The sequence below is a fragment of the Xenopus tropicalis genome, chromosome 4, assembly GCF_000004195.4.
Source record: "Xenopus tropicalis strain Nigerian chromosome 4, UCB_Xtro_10.0, whole genome shotgun sequence".
NCBI lineage: Eukaryota > Metazoa > Chordata > Amphibia > Anura > Pipidae > Xenopus > Xenopus tropicalis.
The window spans coordinates 129,628,188-129,650,210 of NC_030680.2; the positions used below are offsets into that span (position 1 = coordinate 129,628,188).

The following is a 22,023-nucleotide window of genomic DNA, read 5'->3' on the forward strand; positions in this document are numbered from 1 at the left end:
GGAGTATCTGGTTCTATAACTATATTCTATGTCAGCCATTACTTTATGGATTATAGGACTTATTTAAAAACATATGTGCTAAACTGCACAAGTCCAGTTGCCCATAGCAACCAGTCAGATTGTTGCTTATATTTTTCAACTTGTAGCAGACTGTTCACACATTTAGAAGATTGGTTCCTTCTGCAAACTGCATATGGGTAAAGTGACATTATTAAGGATCGGTGAGACCCCCGTGAGACCTGTGGCCTTACCCCTCCACTGCTAGATATAAAAGTGCAAGAAGGGAGTATGGAACAGAGATTGTTGGATGTGAGGAAGAGAAGGGAGTGATTTAAGGTGAAGATACACAGAGCTACTAGTAGCAGCTACTTGTTGTGGCTACTCAAATAGACAATTCTGGTCATTTACTGATAATTGTCTCTATGTGTGTTTTACCAGAGGCAATTCTCAGTATTGTCTATGGCTGGGTATTTTCTGGAGTTTAGTAGCCATCACAAGTAGCTGCTACTAAGTAGCTCCGTGTGTCTTCGCCTTTAGAATTGGGATCACTAGATGGTGTTTGCAAGAGATGCACGTGGATGGGGCATGGATCCCCCATGAATGCAAGGTCTTCCCACTAGTGCAACTGTTAGAGGGGATATGAATTAATTAATGAGATTAATGTCCAGTTAAGAAACTGGACAGAGGGGACATAAATTAATTAATGAGAAACTTCAAGGAACTTATAATGCTTGTCTTCCTTTACTCTGCAGTAACTTTGCAGCTGAGAATATCTTGTTCCCCTCCACAGCTACTTGTGAGAGTTGTTAAAAGGGATAAAACTAATACAGCTTCAACTAATACAGTTAACTGTTCCACCTTCCCTGACTGGCATCCATTGGAATGTAGTGGTGAATGTTTTTCTTCTTCGATTCATTATCACAAACCTCATTTCCTCACATTAGTTCTGTCTCTTTTAGCTGAACATTAATATCTTTCTGGAGCTGCAGTTTTCTGGGCTGAAATCTGTTCTCACCGGTGATCTGTCAAGTGATGCTGAGACAAATAGGTTAGTAGAGGTCACCAACTGGGAGCGCCATCTTTCATCTTCCAAGGTCCGGCAATCTGACATAGTACCAGCAGAGTGGTAATGTTTAGGTCCCCGGATAGTTCATGGGTCAGCAGTTCGGCTGCCTGCCTGGTCAGTGTATTATCTCACACCAGATTCAGAATTCGGAGAATAATATAAAAGATTTATGCATGAAGGTTAGGCACAGCCTTCAAATATATACGTTCTGGGGTTGCGTAGAGAAATTCAGATTCCAAAACTGTCCTTAGATCCTGACATTAGGCCTGCCACACATCTTCCTGTACCCTTTTCAAAATAAGTTCTTAGGTTTGCAGGCCCTCCGTGGTGACCATCTTGGGGCAATTATTAAATGTACCATGTTTGGGAGCTGGAGTATAATACAATTAGGATTTCATACAAAGAAGTCAGCGGAACCCTTGGGCAGACTGGTGGCCCTACAAATCTTTTGCAAGGTCACATCTCATGTTTTTCTATTTGGGAAGGCTTCATCTTGATCAGAACAGTCCCATCTAGACAATAACATTCTGCTGTCCAAGGTGCTGAACTATGCAGTTGCTTTAGTATTTTTATTAGATGATCTAATAAAAACCACTATGTTTGTGCTAGGTCAAGTAACCCCCTAGCAACCAGTCACAGGGTATACTAGACACCTGTGGGAAATAAAACAGTTGAACAAATTTTGGCTATACTGTACTATACTGCTTCTTGCATCTGTGGTTGTAGGACACAATAATGGCACTGTTGGTGGTGGGTATAGAACAAAGCAACATGATATGTTTACATTTAAAGGGCATACCAGCTTGTGAAGCAACTAAAATATTTTCTAGCAGTGACAGTGCAGCTAAGAAAATCTTTCATACTATGGGTGTGATGAGAGAAAATAATGACATTTGACTGCATTTTAGTACTAACACCAATGTATTTGTTACATGCTATGTGAGGTCTATATGATCCACTGCCTAACATGCCCACTACTTTATTTTATAATTGCCCTGTGTAACCGGGGATCTGCTCTACATTCTCTTCTCCAAACTTTTGGCCTTTAGGGTCACTCTGCATTAGCATTCATTTTTACATTTTCTTGTTATGGGTTGTATCACTAATGAATACATGATGAATATATGAACAAGTCATACACATTCCATGGGTACACATTATCTTTTGCACAGATTTTATATATATATATATATATATATATATATATATATATATATATAATATAATTTTTACAGTTCTAAAATTAGGTCTCAGCTTGTGTGATAAAAGATGGCCGGAAAGTGAGAAAAGTGATAGATGAGATAGATGAAAAAGAAGGAAAAAACAAAGAAAAAAAGAAAAGTGTGTGCTGTCTCTTTTGGTTCCTTTTAAAGGAAAACTATACCCCCAGAATGAATACTTACCCACCAAATAGTTTATATTATGTTAAGTGACCTTTTAAATTCCAAACTGGAATATCTATATATCAGTAAATATTGCCCTTTTACATCCATTAATTGGCCTAGCATGTATGTGTGCCTTGGCTTGTTTGTGTGCACTGTGAATCCTATGATCCCAGGGGGTGGCCCTTAATTCTTAATATGGCAATTTTCTATTTAGGATTACCCAATAGCACATACTATTAAAAATTAAAAAGAGACCTACATTGTTTGGAGCTATAGATTTCCTTTAAAGCCATAAAGCAGCAGAGATCAATGCATTCTTAAGGGGAAGTTTGCCTTTATATTAACTTTTAGCATGTTGTAGATGGAATTATACTAAGGGGATGAATGAAAGAGAGCTGCTCCGACAGGTGGATAAAGAATATTTTATTGATGATTATATATATACAGTATGTCCATGTTGTTGGGGTAGGGTTGATTCACTTTAGGGCTTGTGTTGATAGAAGTAAGTGACAAGGGGACCATACAGAGGGCCACATGGCTGTTTTCTCACAAAGCACCATTGGTCTTAGGGTCATTTACACATTTAGTTTTCATCGATAAAACATACAGAGCTGAACATTAGGGTAAAGGAGCTGTGGTCCTTCTCACATCTCCATCTGCTGATGCCCCATGAGGAACTGGCAAATTACCTTTTGCATTGGGCAAGCCAAATCTAGGGTGAAGCTCTTCCAAGGTGGACACCAATCCTACAGTTTTCACAGTTTGTGTGTCCCGTGCCCTAAATGTTTGTGCATTTTCTAATTTGGCCAAGCTCAAATGGCATTGATCCGTGTGTTTGGCAAGTGGCCTGAAAAAGTAAAACTTAATGGAAGTCAGAAGGAGTTGAAGTTTCTCTCAATATCTCATCAACGCTCTGGCAGCAATCCAATCGGAATGCAGGATTGTCTATTGAAACTGTACATAAGGATAACGCATGGACTAAACCCACAGATTATTGATCACTGTATCCCATACATGCACACTGTTTCATGCTGTGGTATTTCTGTGGTATTACTAATTCTAAGGGAAATGAGGAAAAATTACTTATTATAGGATAATACTTGGGCGAAAGGTTGAACTTGATGGACAATTCCTATATTCTATAAGAAATAATCTTAGTGGATGGTACCCACAGTGCGGGGCAAATCCCAATACAACTGGCTGAGCTTCTCCTATGGTTTTGCCGGCCGTGTCTTACAAAGCAGAAGAATCCATGAACATGTTTCTGTTATTAAGAGCGACAGTAATAGAATCGAGCAGAAAAGGCCTGCAACACGTTCCCCGCATTATATATTCCGCTTGCGTTGCCTGTGTCTGTTTTCTGACAATGAAAGGAAATATTTTAAGAGCAGATCAGTGGAATATTAAGCTGTGCAATCTTTCTCTCTAACCGAGCAAAATGCGCTTCCCTTTCTGCACTGCTGTTACCCTCTCTCGTCCTGCTCCTATCTCTCTCCTGCTCAATACATATAGCACCCAGCTCCATTGCTATTGCTTGCCTACTGTACCTCTCAGGGTGCCCAAGGCTTAAATATGCCTTTAACCACTCTACCAGTTTTCTTTCTTATTCTTAATCAAAAGGAATGTTAAAATGGACATTTTTTTAAGAGGGTGACAGCCTGTAGGCTTCCAGATGTTGAACTACAACTCCCGGTATCCCATTGCAACTGGAGATGTTGAGCGTTCTGTTTCCACGCTCACCATCCCCTTAGTATCCACGCTGGTAATATTTAATTTCTAGGGTAACCTCCTTTAAAATCTTATTGCATAAGTGTAAAGGTGCTGAGAGTGCATAATGTGTAGAAAGTATCGGGGGGGGGGGGGGGGCTATGAGCAATAAGAGCACCTTTTTCATTGTCCATACCTATAATTATATCAGACTATGGGACCCATTTAGTATCTCAGTGCAGTTAACTATAGCAACCAATCAATAATTAATGGGCAAGTAAAGGCTTAATTACTTAATTTGTTAGATACCCCAACAATAACACAAGAAAAAGGGAAAGTTGTGCTCAACCACTAAATTATAAATCATTAGGCAGGGGTGCAATGAGGCTGTGACCACAAAATACATATAAACAACCGCAAAAGATCCTCTGCACTCACCCATTATCAATATGTAGAAATAGGACATAAGAACATTTCTGTGCATTCAGCTACTAAGAAATGCCTTCCCTCCCCCACCCCAAAAGAGTGATTGTTTGTCCGTACATTGCGTTTGTTTATTTGTCAGGTACCCCCTAGTGAAAATAACTGGTCAGACCCAGGGCAGGCACTACTTTTTTGCTGAAAAAACACTGTCCAGCGGTATGCTAATTTGCCCCAGTGCAGTTACCCATAGCAACCAATTAAATCTTTGCTTTCATAAATAAAGGAGAAGTAAAGAATTCATTACTAGGGAGCAGCCACAAGTAGTGATGAGCAATTTTTTTCGGCAGGGATGGATTTGCATCGAATTTCCGCATTTCGCCATTGGCGAATTTTTTGGCGAAATTTCTGTGAAAATTCACAGTGGAATTCTTTTTGCAACAAATGCATTTGGCAGACTTTATTGTCGTTTCACAGGACAGATCCGCTCACTAGCCAAAGGGATTGCCTGGATAAGAAGCAAGATGGCAGCATGGTACTTACTAAAAGTGCTGGCAGAATATAAGTATTAGTACATATAGTCACTGAGGGTGGCTAACTAGTTGGCACCCACAAATGATTAACTCTTTCATTCTCCTTTAATGATAAAAGCAACAATCTGATTAGTTGCCTGGGGTAACTGCACTGGGGCAAATTAGCACCTATGTTTGAGAATACCTCCTCAACTATTAGGCCACATTAGCGTAGGTAGTTTCTTGTTAGGAATTATAACACAAAAGGAGGTTGATGAGAGGTTATTAGAAAAAACAGCCTGAATGAATGGCCTTTTTAAACTCACAGAAGCACCACTACCTTAACTCTCCACCTGTAATAAGGATGGATTTGGCCACACCCAAAACGAGTCCTGCCTACTCTAAATTCTAATGAGAGTTCTGCTAAATATGGAGAATTGGGAGTTAAACCATTGACCAATACAAAGGCCAAGTGAATAAAACTGTAGTTGCCCTTGCAATGTTTATGAATGGGACCTGTGCAGCTAAAGGAAGAGCATCTTTGTTCCTCCCCTTATGTGGGTCAGTGATGCCGGGAGATCCACTGAAGGGCTGAACATGACGGACAGTTGTCCTTTTCCAACCCAGATTAACTGTGTCACCAGGCAGTGATTTGAGTGACAGGCGGGGAGAAGAGTAAAAGCGACAGAGAGAGAAGTAATACTAAAGAGCAGCAGTAATCTCGCTTCAGAATTGTCTCTGAAATCCCTATCTACATATCAGGCCAGAAGTTCAATGTCTCCTTTAAGCAAAGGGCAAGGCAGCTGCTTGTTTTACCCTGACAGGCGGGAATGGAGTTCTCATCCGCCGCCCAGCAGAGACACCAGTAATACTGCCTTCCATTTGATAAGATTTTATTTGCGTGTCAGCTTTTATTTTCTCTCTGTGGCTTTTTCACATCGCTGCAAGGAAGACGCAGAAAGGCAGTCGGTGGGAGGGTCTATGGAGATAATTGGAATATCTTAACGGAAGTGTCTTTATCTGCGACTGGATCAAATGGGTGGATGGATCCGGAGGCTGGGATACGGCAATCTCTCCCGGGATTATGGCTGATGATGACAGGGAAAGTATCTGTCGCACGGCGAGGGAATAGGCGCTGACATTGTTTCTCTATGAGGCCCCCATGTTAATTTCCCTCTCATTCCCCTTAATAATGATGTCACCCCCCTCCCCTTGTAAATGGGAAGCAGCGCAGAAGTGAAACACAAAGCTTCTCATGCAGAAAATGACTTTGCCTCTCAGCCCCAGTGTAAGGAGATAAATAATTGTGTAATGAAAGCTGTGCCGGCGCCTCCCTCCCCTGCTTCCCTGAGGCAGACATTGAGAATGTGCGTCCTGCACAGCCTGAGTGCCACCATGTGACAATCTCGTTAGCGCCTAACACATTGGCAATGGAGCCCGGGCTTCCCAATGCCAGCCTGTTTAACTCTACCACTGGGCGGGAAAATGCAGGAGTGACAGAGGGGAGATTTGCACAGTCCATCGGCTTCACACACCTTCATTTATCATTTTACTCTGTGGTAGCGATGGACACAGCTGTGCGGTGTAATAATCTGCAGGGCTGCGTGCATTAAGGTTATTGAGCACTTGCTGGTTGTATCCAGATGAGTGAAACTCAGGCGAGGAGAATGCAGAGGCAAACATGGACAGTTTAGGGCTTATTTACTAACACGGGGCAAAGTGCGAAATTGCATTCATAATCCCCTTGGTAGACTGGAAAATTCATGGCGCTGGCAGAAGGGTTATAATGCTATTCACATAGGTACTCAGTGTCGGACTGGCCCACCAGGATACCCAGAAGACTCCCGGTGGGCCCAGGTGTCAGTAATTATTTGGCTTATTTCATGGTCATACCCTATTTCTGTATGGGAACAAGGAAGCTTGATAGACGGAAAAATGGAGGATAGTATAAAGAGAAAATTATCTGGATAATAAAGAGTTTGAGGGCAGAGAGAAGGAATTAGTTCTGGGAGTGGGCCCATGGTCCAGGGTTTTCGGGTGGGTCCCTGCCACCTCAGTCCGACAAGGTCTGTATAAGTTTGTCCATACTAGTCGTGCTGCCGTATATACACAGCGTGAGCCACCTGCTCCCTAGCCCGAAGCCGCGCGCGCGAGAGTTTGCGCGCACTCGTGCATGCACGCAGATGCACACCGCCGGCGGGACACGTCCGTCCACGGGAAGGGGGGGGTGCTACCGTATATATTCAAGTATAAGCCGAGGGTGTCTTTTTAAGCCAATTTTTGGAGCTCAAAAACTCGGCTTATACTCGAGTATATATCTTAGTTGGGATCAAGTACAGGTACTGTTTTATTATTACAGAGAAAAGGGAATAATTTAACCATTAAATAAACCCAATAGGGCTGTTCTGCCCCCAATAAGGGGTAATTATATCTTAGTTGGGATCAAGTACAGGTACTGTTTTATTATTACAGAGAAAAGGGAATAATTTAACCATTAAATAAACCCAATAGGGCTGTTCTGCCCCCAATAAGGGGTAATTATATCTTAGTTGGGATCAAGTACAAGGTACTGTTTTATTATTACAGAGAAAAGGGAATCATTTAACCATTAAATAAACCCAATAGGGCTGTTCTGCCCCCAATAAGGGGTAATTATATCTTAGTTGGGATCAAGTACAGGTACTGTTTTATTATTACAGAGAAAAGGGAATCATTTAACCATTAAATAAACCCAATAGGGCTGTTCTGCCCCCAATAAGGGGTAATTATATCTTAGTTGGGATCAAGTACAGGTACTGTTTTATTATTACAGAGAAAAGGGAATCATTTAACCATTAAATAAACCCAATAGGGCTGTTCTGCCCCCAATAAGGGGTAATTATATCTTAGTTGGGATCAAGTACAGGTACTGTTTTATTATTACAGAGAAAAGGGAATCATTTAACCATTAAATAAACCCAATAGGGCTGTTCTGCCCCCAATAAGGGGTAATTATATCTTAGTTGGGATCAAGTACAGGTACTGTTTTATTATTACAGAGAAAAGGGAATCATTTAACCATTAAATAAACCCAATAGGGCTGTTCTGCCCCCAATAAGGGGTAATTATATCTTAGTTGGGATCAAGTACAGGTACTGTTTTATTATTACAGAGAAAAGGGAATCATTTAACCATTAAATAAACCCAATAGGGCTGTTCTGCCCCCAATAAGGGGTAATTATATCTTAGTTGGGATCAAGTACAGGTACTGTTTTATTATTACAGAGAAAAGGGAATCATTTAACCATTAAATAAACCCAATAGGACTGTTCTGCCCCAATAAGGGGTAATTATATCTTAGTTGGGATCAAGTACAAGGTTCTGTTTTATTATTACAGAGAAAAAGGAAATCATTTTATAATTTGTTTATAATGGAGTCTATGGGAGATGGCCTTGCCGTAATTCGGAACTTTCTGGATACCGGGTTGCTGAATAAGGGATCCTATACCTGTACTACTGATTAGTCTTCTTTTAACGAACGTTCGGATATCGGTTGTACGTTTAAATGCAACGATCTGAAACTAACATTCAGACTGAAATTGTAGGATAATGCCCAAAAAATGACATCGGAGGACGTTGTGAACATGAAATCGTTGGCAGACACCGGTCATACAAAAGTGACTTCCATTGTAGCTCCCCCAAGGATATCATCCAATACATAATACATTTACAAAATTTATCGCTTTCCGACCAAAATTTTGGGCCGATCGACTAAACAACCAATTGCTATGGCATGAAAATTATCTGGATGAAAATCTTATTGATACATGTATGGCCAGCTTAAGGTGCAATGTGCAGGGAGCACAGACAGAAGGGAGATTTGGAAGTTATACCTGCCTTCCAGGGAAATCTTTATACGTTGCACCTATACACAGGGCCGTATTTATATATGAGCATTTTAGAGGGTGGCCAATGGGTGATTATATATAAAAATAAAGAAACAATAAAAAAATTCCAAGTGTCCCTAAATCTGGTGGCTGAGCTGAGGGGTGGGTGGGGGTATTGTTTCCTTTGGCATTCGGTACCCTGTACTATACATGGGCAAAGCCTGGTGCCTAGGGCAGCACTTGACCAAAACACAGCTGTACCTACACATGCACCTAAGTCTGTTTTTGCACTGCAATCACTGCCAGGTTGCCATCAGGGTGGTCTAGAAGTCAGTCTTCCCCCTGTCATGGGTTGGACAGAGCATAGGGCTAGTGGTGAGTGACTGGATCTGGGTGTATTGTGGGCAGGGTCTTGAGATACTGGGGTGTGATTAGGATGAATCACAGGCATGGCCATTCCAGGTAGGACATTTATTTTTCATTATGGATTGGGCCCTTCTAACTTGTGTGGGGCAATGATCCTCATTGTCACCTCTCTGGATATGATGAACATCTCAAGCCAGCAAAACATGAATGCAACATGCAAATGCTACTTTTGCTGGAATTGTGGGTAAAACATAGTTATTTCCATCCATTTTTGCACATTGCACTTGCATCACTAAATTAGCCACAGTTATTTACATGCACTTTAGTAAGAGACCCCAGGAAACAAAGCCATAGCAAGGAAATATCCCTAGTAAAATTATATAAAAATATATATATTAGAATATATAGATTATATACAGGTATAGGACCTGTTATCCAGAATGCTCGGGACCAAGGGTATTCCGGATAAGGGGTCTTTCCGTAACTTGGATCTTCATACCTTAAGTCTACTAATAAATCAATAAAATATTAATTAAACCCAATAGGATTATTTTATATCCAGTAGGGATTAATTATATCTTAGTTGGGATCAAATACAAGGATCTGTTTTATTTTTACAGAGAAAAAGGAAATCAATTTTAAAAATCTTAATTATTTGATTAAAATGGAGTCTATGGGAGACAGGCTTTCCGTAATTCGGAGCTTTCTGGATATCGGGTTTCCGGATAAGGGATCCCATACCTGTATAACTATTTTACATAGTTACACAATTATAAGGGAAGTCCAACCTGTATCCCTCCTGCTTAAATCTTTAACAATTTTCAATTGCCCTTTCTTTTTATTAAATAAGGTTTCATTCTGCAGCAGCCATATCAGGAATGGAAACTGCTGAATAGTCTCGGGGCCCCAGAAGCCAATCAGTGGTTTGAATAACAGACTGGACATAAGTAATAATAGCCTCCCTTCCTACTTGTCTTTCTAGTTGGGGCCCTGCAGGCTCCCGGCATTGTGCTGGGTTAGCTCTTTTCTAACCACAGCTGATTCAATTCATTGGATTTTATCCCCATTTTATTTTAAAGCCCATGAAAATTTATTACAATGGCAAATTGGCATAAATCCCATAAGGATGCTATTGTCACACTAAAATGTATCCCTTTCACAGTTTCAAGTTCATTGAAGGTTAAATTAAATTTTCTTCTGTTAGGGCCCATGATCTTGGCTGTGTCTGAGTATGAAATGCCGGAAGGTGTCCTGTGTGTAAAGGCCACAGTGAGCTGCTAATTATGTGCTTATTTACAAGCAAGAGCAAATGGAAATGCTGGCTGGCAGGTACATAGAATATACTCATTGTATGGACACATATAACCCCAAAAACTATGTCAGGCCAACATGAGATTGCATTCTGCACATACTTTCCCATTGTAACAATAACCTTTATGCTTTCAACACATAGTGACCATCAATAAACATTAAAGGAGAATGCAAGTCAAAATGTAAAAAGCATACTGCCCAATAGCCCTCCTATTGTTTAGTAAAAACGCCACACTTTTGGCTCACCTAATCAAATATTTACTCAGTCACACTTACTTCACATTTTCTAGAACAGGCAGCCATCTCTAAAAAGGTATTCTCCCTTCCTTTCCCTCCTTGCTTCTTACTGCACATGTGTTTCATTCCTTCCCCCCCTCCCCTCTGCCAGATCCGCTTCTGATTGGCTGGTGGGCATGTGTAGCTCAGAACAGGAGACAGGATCAAGTTACACACATGCTCAGAGAATAGGAAGGCTGCCGCTGGCACCTACAGGAAGGGGAGAGAGATTTCAGTGATGTCACTGTAGGCTTCACACTGCTGTAGGCTGCCAGCACCATATCTCAGAGAAGCAAGCAGGGATCTGGGAATTTAGATATGCAGTAAGTACTTAAAAAGAATGCCTTTAGACTTACTTTTAATTTATATTAACCTTTCATTGTCCTTTAAAGGGGATGTAAATCCCCCCAAAAAATGTGGCTTTTGAAAGTTACATAGACTTTGAATTTGTTATGGGTTTACATCCCCTTTAACCACAAACACCTATTGAGGGTTACATTTGTTAACTAGAGTTGCTGCCCGACACTTAAAATTGGGCATACACAGTATGAAGCACACTAGCTACAGTAATTAGCTGTTCATTTTTAGATGCATGCTGCAGACTGCACAGATTTGTATGCCGCCCTGCAGTATGAATTTATATTAAGGATTAACCCTCCAAAGTGTTGATTTCCTATGTGAGGTGTGCCAGTATTCATGAGTTTCTATTCTTGCATTTGAGTTATTCCTTTAATATATATATATCTACTCTGTATTTCTCTATGGTTTTATATGTACATGATATTATGTTATAACATATTATGTGAGGGGTCCATGCCCACACGCTTGGGGTAATATTGCCTTTTTACCCCCATAACTGATCAGGTTACAGACTCTGACACTATTCAGCAGGTTGCATCAGTTTCCTGGAATTCTAATGCTTTCTGACATGCAAGCTAAAATCTTACTGTCTCAGCTTAAAATAAAGAATAGGAATCAATACATTTATGTAGGGCTACCTACTTTATGTCATGCACAAGGCAGTTTTATGGTACAGTGGGGCTCATCTCTAAAATCGGCTCCCAGTTCCAGTAACCAATAGCAACCAGTCCACAGGTCTGCTGTTTTTGTAAGCCAATATCTGATTGGCTGCAATGTGTTAGGACGTGGCACCTGTTACTACACACTGCCAAAGTGATATCATTGGGGTACCTAGTGCTAGAGTAGACTTGGCATTCATAAATGTTGCTCCAACTGTTGCTTCCTGGCAGCTCATGCTGTTCATTCCTCTCTCAAGCAAGCATTGTATTGTGGGAAAGTAGAGCCAAATCTGCTTTGTGTAGTTTAGCATCTGGAGAGCCTCATTCATTCTATTTTGAACTAAACAGTTCCCAAATCACCCTATTCTTGAGTGCTGCAAGTCTCCCTTCCCAATTATATAGCCTCTAACCTGCTATTTCTATTTCTGAGGGTCCCACAGCTGCTGCCTCCATGATCTTCGGGATGTGTTGGGGGCTGATCTCTCCAGATTATCTTGGCTGACGGAAGCTTCTCTGGGATGTACTTGGGTATTGAGTATGAGGGGTGACATAGATTTCTTTGATGGAAATCTACTGCCTCTTGGGCTCTGGCACACGGGGAGATTAGTCGCCCGCGGCAAAACTCCCTGTTCGCGGGCGACTAATCTCCCCGAGTTGCCTTCCCCTGCCATCCCATCGGCGACAATATAAGTCGCCGGTGGGATGGCAGACGCGGCGGGGCGATTTCGGGAAATCGCCGAAAAAGACTTGCGAGTATTTTTCGGCGATTTGCGCGTAATCGCGCCGCCGCGCGAACAGGGAGTTTTGCCGCGGGTGACTAATCTCCCCGTGTGCCAGAGCCCTAAAGGTGGACACACATTATAAGGTTTGGTAATATTGGGCTCATTCAATCGTTTAGCCCTAGGGCCAAATGATCAAATTACAGCAACAGAGTTAGGAGTGGTTGGAGTGAGGACAGCATTAATGAGCCAATCTCTGATCTGACAAAAAAAAATCAAACCTGTCTGATTGATACCAGACCGATTTTCAGACAGATATCTGTCAGTAGGCCCGTCGGGGGTCCCACATACACAGGCAGGTAAGCTGCTAAATCAGTCTAAAGGACTTGAATCAGCAGGTTAATTCTGCCCGTGTATCACCGCCTGAAGCTCTAAGCAAGCCAGTTCCAACCTATATCTGGGAGTCCACAGAACCAGCACTGTATTAAGTTGGTGCTGGTATCAATATAGACAGGAGACACAGGTACAGACAGTCAGATAAAGGCCTCTAAAGAGCACCTACCAGCCAGGGCTGGGCAACTTGTAGAGGTGGTAGATCCAAAAATGCAATTCATCATAATAACATTTTAACATTGTTCAATTGTCGGCCTGTTAACATGATTATGTGCACAATTGCATCAGTTTCAGGCTTATATCTCTCACAAACATTTGTTTTTTTGTGTTACTGTTTATTGTGCACTCCTGCTGTTTCCATGCACACAAATACTAAACACCAGGAATGTCCCTGAGGCCTGCCTTATCCATAATGTGGCATGATGTAATGAAGTGTAACAAATCCAGTAATAAGTGTGCAGTACTCAGCCCACCACAAGGGGTGCTCTTTACTGTGCAGCTTACATCTAAAGCCAACTGTTCCCACAGTGCAGTCTCAATCATATAACGTAGAACTGTTGCAATAAATATGGAACATTAATCCTTGCTTGATGTTTCTCTGTCTTATTTTCTGCCCTTGAGGGTGCAGTCAGGGGGGGGGCCTTTCATGTCTTTATTTAGTTGGCGGATCTCTGCAGGGAGTCTGGTAGTGGCTCTACTGGATCCTGTTCATAGGGCTTGTTGGAGGCATACATAATTCAGGTGTTCTGCTTATCAAAAGCCAGTGATCTCTATGGAAAGGTGTCCAATGATAATTACTCCAGTTATACTGTATTGCAGTAATTATGCTCTGGTGCTGGGCATTTATGAATCAATACCCTAGGCATTTGTTGCTTACATCTGCTGTGACATAAGATTCTTCATTTGTAGTCAGTAGCCAACTTGGGTTCTCCATTGTTTTATAAATAATATATAAGTACACTGCCCTGACAGACAAATAGAGAGCCAGGACGCCCCCACTGGCAGTGTCAAAATTGGCCTCCTAGTGCCTCTGTTATAGACTATATGCAGGAACGGTATCTTTCTGAGTACATTTAATCTTGCCTGGTATCTCAGGGTTTGCCAGTTTAGGGCAGTGGCAGACGGGGATATTAGTTGCCCCGCAACAAATCTTCGTTACCGTGGGCGACTAATCTCCCCGCAATGCCATCCAACCGACAAGATGCATATATGGCTAGGGGTCACATGCCCTGGATTTAAAGGGGGAATCCCTTAGCTGCTCTTATTCTGACGTCCTAAACACACTGGGTCTGATTATGCTACTTAATAGCAGTTTCTTGTTACAGCCATTTGGCCATTCTATAACATACTACAGGTATACCTGAATATGAACCATGCCTATAAAAATGTCTATTTTTTTTTTTTACATTTCTTGAAAATGAGTGATTTTGACAATAAATATGTTTGTTCTACAGTTCATGTGCAACCGGTCTGCATGGGCCTCTACCTGCTGTGCCAGAGATTCTTGTATTATCTGTGCTGAATATTAGTTGCTAACAGGTCATTTATCATAGCTCTATGCCGTCAGATCATCACCTGATTTCAGAACTTCTCTTCCCCCCATAGATGATCCAGAATAGGCCCAGTCCCCCCACCACACACCTACAAACCTACTTGGGCTTTGAAATCCAAGAAGCACTTTCCATGTTATGGAATCAGCCGCTACCTCCTGTGTGTGATATGTTACTATGCAGAACGCTCCTTCTGGGCTATGTCCTCTGAGACACAGGCTCACACCTGCCCAACTTCTCATCTACTCATCAATTAACTGTATTTGGGCCCGGTGCTTTTATTCTGTGTGCTGGCTAGCAGCGCTGGCTAATTAATGGCTGGCAAGAACATCACACTGATGTAGCAAGTTCCTCTGGTCTGTGACGCAGCACCTCATATTTCATAAGAATTCAGGGAATAATGTGCCCTGTCACTGCCATTCAATCCACCATCGTATTAGTTATAATGGGACATTACATTTGGGAGCCAACAAATCACTGCTAATCTGCTTGGCCAGCACAAATGGCAACTGGGAAGTGTTTTATGGAAGTCTGTGACCTCAGCGGCAGAAAAGAGAAAACAGAAAGCAGCCATGTCAGGGATTTGAGATGGGGCCCCTGTGCTCCTGACATTTTATTTCTCAGCTGCCACCCTGAGCTGTAGTTGAGCTACAAGGAACACCCACTGATTCTGGGGGATTCTGAGAGTTGCTGTTCAAATTGCTGTTGCAATTTAAGACAAATTTTTGACAGCAAAATGTAATGTTCTGGAGAATCTGGAGTAAAAAATATGTAACAGAACCTAAAATTATACATTATTGTTGTAAACAAAACTATAACTTCCCTTTGACTCTTTACAGACTAATGCTGGGTTGTGATATTTGCTCCTGATGAACTACATAACCCACAATGCACTGTGCTGTGATGTCCCTTTCCTTATTGACATCACAGGTGCAGGGAATTGTGGGATTGGAAGGATGCAGGCTGAAGGCAGGCTGAGGACAGGCGACTACTGTTTCATTTTATCTGAGTGTCAAAGTAGCCAGCCAGATCAGCAGGGGAACAGGGGGCGGGGCTTAGGGAACTGTTCCAAACCAATATTACTGTATATTAAAATAATGAAAGGGCTGCAGATGTTTTAATTGATGTATATTGCAAACTTGCTTGAAATTACATTTACTTTTCAAATTTTAAGCTGTGTTTGAGTGGAGTTCCCCTTAGGTGGCAGCACCCCTCAACAAACCAATGGAGGCAAAAAGTTGCTTCAGGTAACTTTAAAGGAATTCTCCCATGATTTTATGGTGTACTTTTTATTTCTAAATTACACTGTTTACATATAAAATAATTCACTCTGCCATTTAAAATTGTATTCTCCAACAAATGTACTGCAGGCAACTTTGTGCTTACTTCTTCTTCCAATGTCTGAGGGGGGGGGGGCATAATGTAATTCGGAGCCAATTTCCAATACTAGTTTACCAGTGACGTGTAGGTTGACCTGCGGGTTTACCTTTAGGCGGGTTAGGGTTGAAATGTGACCTTAACAATCTACCCCTAAGCTTAAAATGACTTCTTGTATTGAAGCATTGAATCTGCCCGGGTGCAGGCAAACGCCAAGTCTCGCATTTGTTGGTGGATATTGCACCTGGGTGGATTCAGTGTTTCCAGGTTCAGGAACAACAAGAAGCTTTTTTAAGCGTAGGGGCAGATTGTCAGCCTGATCTACTCCGCAGATATTACCCCGTGTGCCCTTGCCCTTATGTTTTGTAGGTTAGGCCGGGGGCAGATTAAGTTTTTCGTGATCCGCACATCAATAACGTTTACTAACATTTTCCAATGGCCTTATTTGTTAATGTGACTGCAGATGATAACTGTGTTTGCTTGGCTGTTTACAGTTTTTGGCACTGCCTCTGTAAACATTTTAACAGACCTACAGAAGTGACTTCTGATTTACTGAAAATTATCATTTCCATCTCCCCAGCTTTTCCAGAGAATAAATAATGGAAAGCCTCTAGATCTGCCCTGCTTGCCCCTAGCTGTACAGAAAGCCTGAGTGGGCTTCCCTCTCCATCCCTCTTTTCCTCCCATGGGTTTTAGTGGAGGGCATGAAAGGGCTGTATGGCTGAGTAATAACAGAGGCAAGATTTTCCGAATGTCAGTGAGTTGCTGAGAGAAGAATCCCCTCTCACAAATGAGACAAGCTGTCACATTAATAATAGATGCCTCCTCCTGACCTAATGTACAGTGCAGTGCCTCTATCATACACACAGGCCAGGCCTGAATAATCCTGATGTGATTCGGATGCAGGGCAAATGTTAGCCTTCCATGGGACCAGTGAGCAGTGACCTTGCCATAGAATGGTTTGACCCCTGCTGTTGGGCCCCGGCTGCCCCAGAGTGTGCAGGTAAGAGCGGCAGAGCAGGCACAAGGCTGGGGTAAGTTTTATTATAGAATGGAAGAAAAGGTGATGTACCGTGCTAGCCAGTCAAAATGTTACAGGGTAAAGTTACAGGGTACAGAATGGCAAATTGGAGGTGTTGGAGCAGTAAGTGCGGCAGAGACACGTCCAGCCATGGGGGAGGCCGGAGAATGGATCCATCCTGCAGCTGTCAGCGAGCAGCGACTGAGAGGGAAGGAGACGAGCGTGTCGCACACTGCATGCACTGCGATCTGTCCTGGCGCAGCGAGTCACTGTCATTAAGTGAGACACGAAATAAGAAGCAGTTTCCCTTCTGTACATTATTAATCAGACTCTCAGGGGTTAGGATCAAACAAATCAGCAATTTTTCACTCTTTATTGTCTGCTTGCCAGCCTCTGCCTTACCTTGTATCCCCTTCTTCTGCTTCCCCTCAGTACCTGCACATAGGGCTGCTTTTGTGCATGGCAGGGAGGGCATTTGCCCTAGTGCCCCTAAAAGGGGGAAGAAATGGCAGACAAAGTAAAAAAATATATGGATAAAAGATGTGCCTCCCTGCACATGTTAAACTACAAGTCCCAGCAGCCAATGACTGCTCCTGGCTTTATATTTATATTTATATTTTCCTCCCTCATATTGCCCCCCACCCCATCTTCCTATTCTCACTGTGGCCCTTCCATTTCTTATAGCAGCCTTTTCCATTGCTCATTTCTTTTCCCTGGAAAGCCTCCTGGAGCTATATATGGAAGAAACTGAGATATAATTGGTAGCTATATTTTATATTCCACCACACCACAAACCCCCCTTCCCGTCTGAATGCTTTATCTCTGTCCATCAGTACGCATTGTAATGAATAAATGATGGTGCTTTTGGCACCTAAGCAATCAGCTCTGGGCAGACCTCTGTGTTCCGAGCCCTTCTTGTGACTTGGGGCATTCCAGGGATCTCGCTGGAGAGAAATCCGTTTAGGAGAGGGCAGAGAACCTGAGATTTAACCCTGGCGTTATTAAACAAGAAATAATCCCCCTGGGTGTTAAATGCTCTGAAGCAAATATGGAACTGTATACCCAGAACCAAACTTATTATTGCTGTGCAAAGGGTGGTTTATTTTTTATAGTCTGAGTGTAGATTTTGCAGTGCAAAAAGAGTTACAGGGCCACTTCTATGGTATAGACACTGTGTGGCATAGTTTATTTCCAAACAAGGGTTATTTAAAGGCAGTGGGTCCTATAGTTATGCCATTATGTGAACTAATCTGGGCAGCAGTGTGAAGATTGTGGCACTAGATTGTGCCTAGGATATTAGTGCAATACTGCATAAATCAGCCATGGTATTAATACATGACGACAAAAACGTATGTTCTTCCCCAGGCATAATTTTAGCTTGTTTATTTTTAGGGCATTAATAGGGTGGGATTTGTGCCCGGAGCCAGCTGTAGGCTGCAAGCAAAACTGTATGAAAGCAGTCAATTATAATAGTGATTTACATTATATCAGCCAATATATTTATATCCTGTAAATTATGGGGCAGCATATGTATTGTAGAAACAATTATGGCAGTGTTATTTTAAGGCTGCACTTTATGGCAGGGGAACACGCATAGAGTATATATATATATATAGTAAGGGGCTATACACATTGCAGTGCTGTGCAACTTATTATTGCTGTGCAAAAGGCGGTTTGTTTTTTATAGACTGAGTCTATATATTGCAGTGCAAAAAGAGTTACAGGGTCACTATGGTATAGACACTGTGTGGCATAGTTTATTCCAAACAAGGGTTCTTTAAAGGCAGTGGGTCCTATAGTTATGCCATTATGTGCAAATCTAATCTGTGCAGTTGTGTGAAGATTGTGGCACTAGATTGTGCCTAGGATATTAGTGCAATACTGCAAAGTCAGCTATGATATTAATACATAATGGCAAAAATGTATGTACTTCCCCAGGCATAATTTTAGCTTGTTTATTTTCAGGGCATTAATAGGGTGGGATTTGTGCCCGGAGCCAGCTGTAGGCTGCATGCAAAACTGTATGAAAGCAGTCAATTATAGTAGTGATTTACATTATATCAGCCAATATATTTATATCCTGTAAATTATGGGGCAGCATATGTATTGTAGAAACAATTATGGCAGTGGCAGTTAAGGCTGCACTTTATGGCAAGGGAACACACACATAGAGTATATATATATAGTAAGGGGGCTATACACATTGCAGTGCTGGGATTAAATACACTTATAATACTTTATTGTGTTGATAAAAAGATTTAAACAGTATAACTGTACTATGTATCCCATGACACGTGCTCCTTTCAGGGCTGGTTATACAGGGTAAGATCTCTGACTGATCTATGTGCTGGGTCAAACTGGGCCCAGGTCAGTGTTTGGATCATACAGCAGGCCTATGGAGATGCATCAGTTGAGGACCATATCAATGCACAAATGCAGACTTTGCCCAACAGGGATTTCCAGTAGATAACTGGACGATTTTCAGCCTAATATTGGTCCAGCAAGCCCGGATCCGATAAGCTGCTGACTCATTCCAGAGGAGCCAAGTCGGCAGATTTTATCCAACAATCCATGTCCAGCTTTATAATGCAGCTTTTTGGCCTGTTCCATGGGGCTTGCTACTGGCTCATATATATTTAAAGCAAAAATCAGAGAGGTATCTTTCGAACAGGTTAAAAAAATCCTATTGGGCCTATGCCTGCATTATGATTTGATCAGTGGCCCAGGGGTCATATGATTGGATCAGCCCTATTTGGTCCAGCATGTGGGTGACCAAATCCAGCATATCAAACTATAAGATTGGGGATTTTAGTTTATGCAGTTCCGAATTGGGAGAGATTACATAAGAAGATATCATTTTGTTTAAATGCCACCCTCCTGTGCCAGTTAAGCACAGAGAAAGCAGTTATAAAGGCACATTTATTGCCCGCTCATTCAAACACATAGCTTTAAACAGCTTCTGATAGAAGGAGCCATCAAGTAAGAGAAGAGTTTTTAATATAAGGAGAAAGTGGGTGTATAAGTGAAAAATAATGTCCTCGGAGCGCAACCATTCCTGACATTAAATAAAAGAGAAGTGACACACATCAGGGGGAACATGCCACACTGGCATATGGAAATTAAAATTGCTATAATAGTGCCAAGCAGCACCATGTGATTAGAAACCTGCTGCGGGCAGACGATATGTGTAGCTATCATATATTCATCTTCTAGGATACAAAGAGGCAGTGGGAGATTTCTGCTTGCGGCTCCAGAGAGTATTTCCAGTGCAGGCGATACAGATGCAGCCGTATCCTTGGGCTGCTGTGGTTTATAGAGTGCCAGCAATTTCTGCAGTGATTTACAGGCTGATATTATTGTCTGTTATAGCTGATACCCGACATAAGTACAGTAAATCATTGGCAGAATACAAAGAGGTGCGTGCACAGTTCAGAGCTGTCGGAGGTTCAATTCTGTAACTGTCCAGATACAGCTGACTGGGCATGCTGGGAGCTGTAGTTAGAGGGAGCAGGCTTGACATTGCAGCCTTATTGGAACTTGTGAGGTAAGAAGGTCTGTATATACTGTGCCATGGTTAAAAGTCAAGGCCATATCCCAGCGCTGTAAAGTAGTAATGCAAACCACTGGGTCACTGTGCTGTCCATCTGTAAACTAGGGGAATGCACATCGTAATAATGCCAGGGCAGGCACAGAGCGGGTATAGACATACCAAGCTTAGCAATATATATGTTATAACCAGGTTTTTTGAGGTATCAGTAAATAACCCTATGCCATTGGTATAGATGTGCCGCAGCCAGGAATACAGTGAGTATAGATGTGCCGCAGCTGGGCATACAGTGAGTATAGATGTGCCACAGCCAGGCATAAAGTGAGTTTAGATGTGCCGCAGCCAAGCATATAGTGAGTATAGATGTGCCACAGCCAGGCATACAGTGAGTATAGATGTGCCGGAGCCAAGCATATAGTGAGTATAGATGTGCCGCAGCCAGGCATAAAGTGAGTTTAGATGTGCCGCAGCCAAGCATATAGTGAGTATAGATGTGCCCCAGCCAGGCATACAGTGAGTATAGATGTGTCGCAGCCAGGCATACAGTGAGTATAGATGTGCCACAGCCAGGCATACAGTGAGTATAGATGTGTCGCAGCCAGGCATACAGTGAGTATAGATGTGCCACAGCCAGGCATACAGTGAGTATAGATGTGCCACAGCCAGGCATACAGTGAGTATAGATGTGCCACAGCCAGGCATACAGTGAGTATAGATGTGCCACAGCCAGGCATACAGTGAGTATAGATGTGCCACAGCCAGGCATACAGTGAGTATAGATGTGCCACAGCCAGGCATACAGTGAGTATAGATGTGCCACAGCCAGGCATACAGTGAGTATAGATGTGCCACAGACAGGCATACAGTGAGTATAGATATGCCACAGCCAGGCATACAGTGAGTATAGATGTGCCACAGCCAGGCATACAGTGAGTATAGATGTGCCACAGCCAGGCATACAGTTAGTATAGATGTGCCAAAGCCAGGCATACAGTGAGTATAGATGTGCCGCAGCCAGGCATACAGTGAGTATAGATGTGCCGCAGCCAGGCATACAGTGAGTATAGATGTGCCGCAGCCAGGCATACAGTGAGTATAGATGTGCCGCAGCCAGGCATACAGTGAGTATAGATGTGCCACAGCCAGGCATACAGTGAGTATAGATGTGCCACAGCCAGGCATACAGTGAGTATAGATGTGCCGCAGCCAGGCATACAGTGAGTATAGATGTGCCAAAGCCAGGCATACAGTGAGTATAGATGTGCCACAGCCAGGCATACAGTGAGTATACAGTGGGTATAAATTAAATGTGCTATATCCAGGCAAATATTGGGTGTAAAAGTTTTTGCTGTTGGAGCTCAGTTGAGTAGCTAAGCCGGCAGTTCTATTCTGTGCCCAGCTGTGGGTCTATTACAGCAAATACGAAAATGATGAGGCTCATGCACGGACAATTTTTCCCTGCAATCTTCCTTTACTGACTCACAACAT

The 22,023-nt window shown here is 42.3% G+C and overlaps 1 protein-coding gene across 1 annotated transcript in view; it reads left to right on the forward strand.

Moving 5' to 3' along the window:
* cntn4 (contactin 4) overlaps nucleotides 1–22,023 on the forward strand; it is a 215,442-nt gene that overhangs the window by 25,462 nt on the left and 167,957 nt on the right. The window lies entirely within an intron of this gene.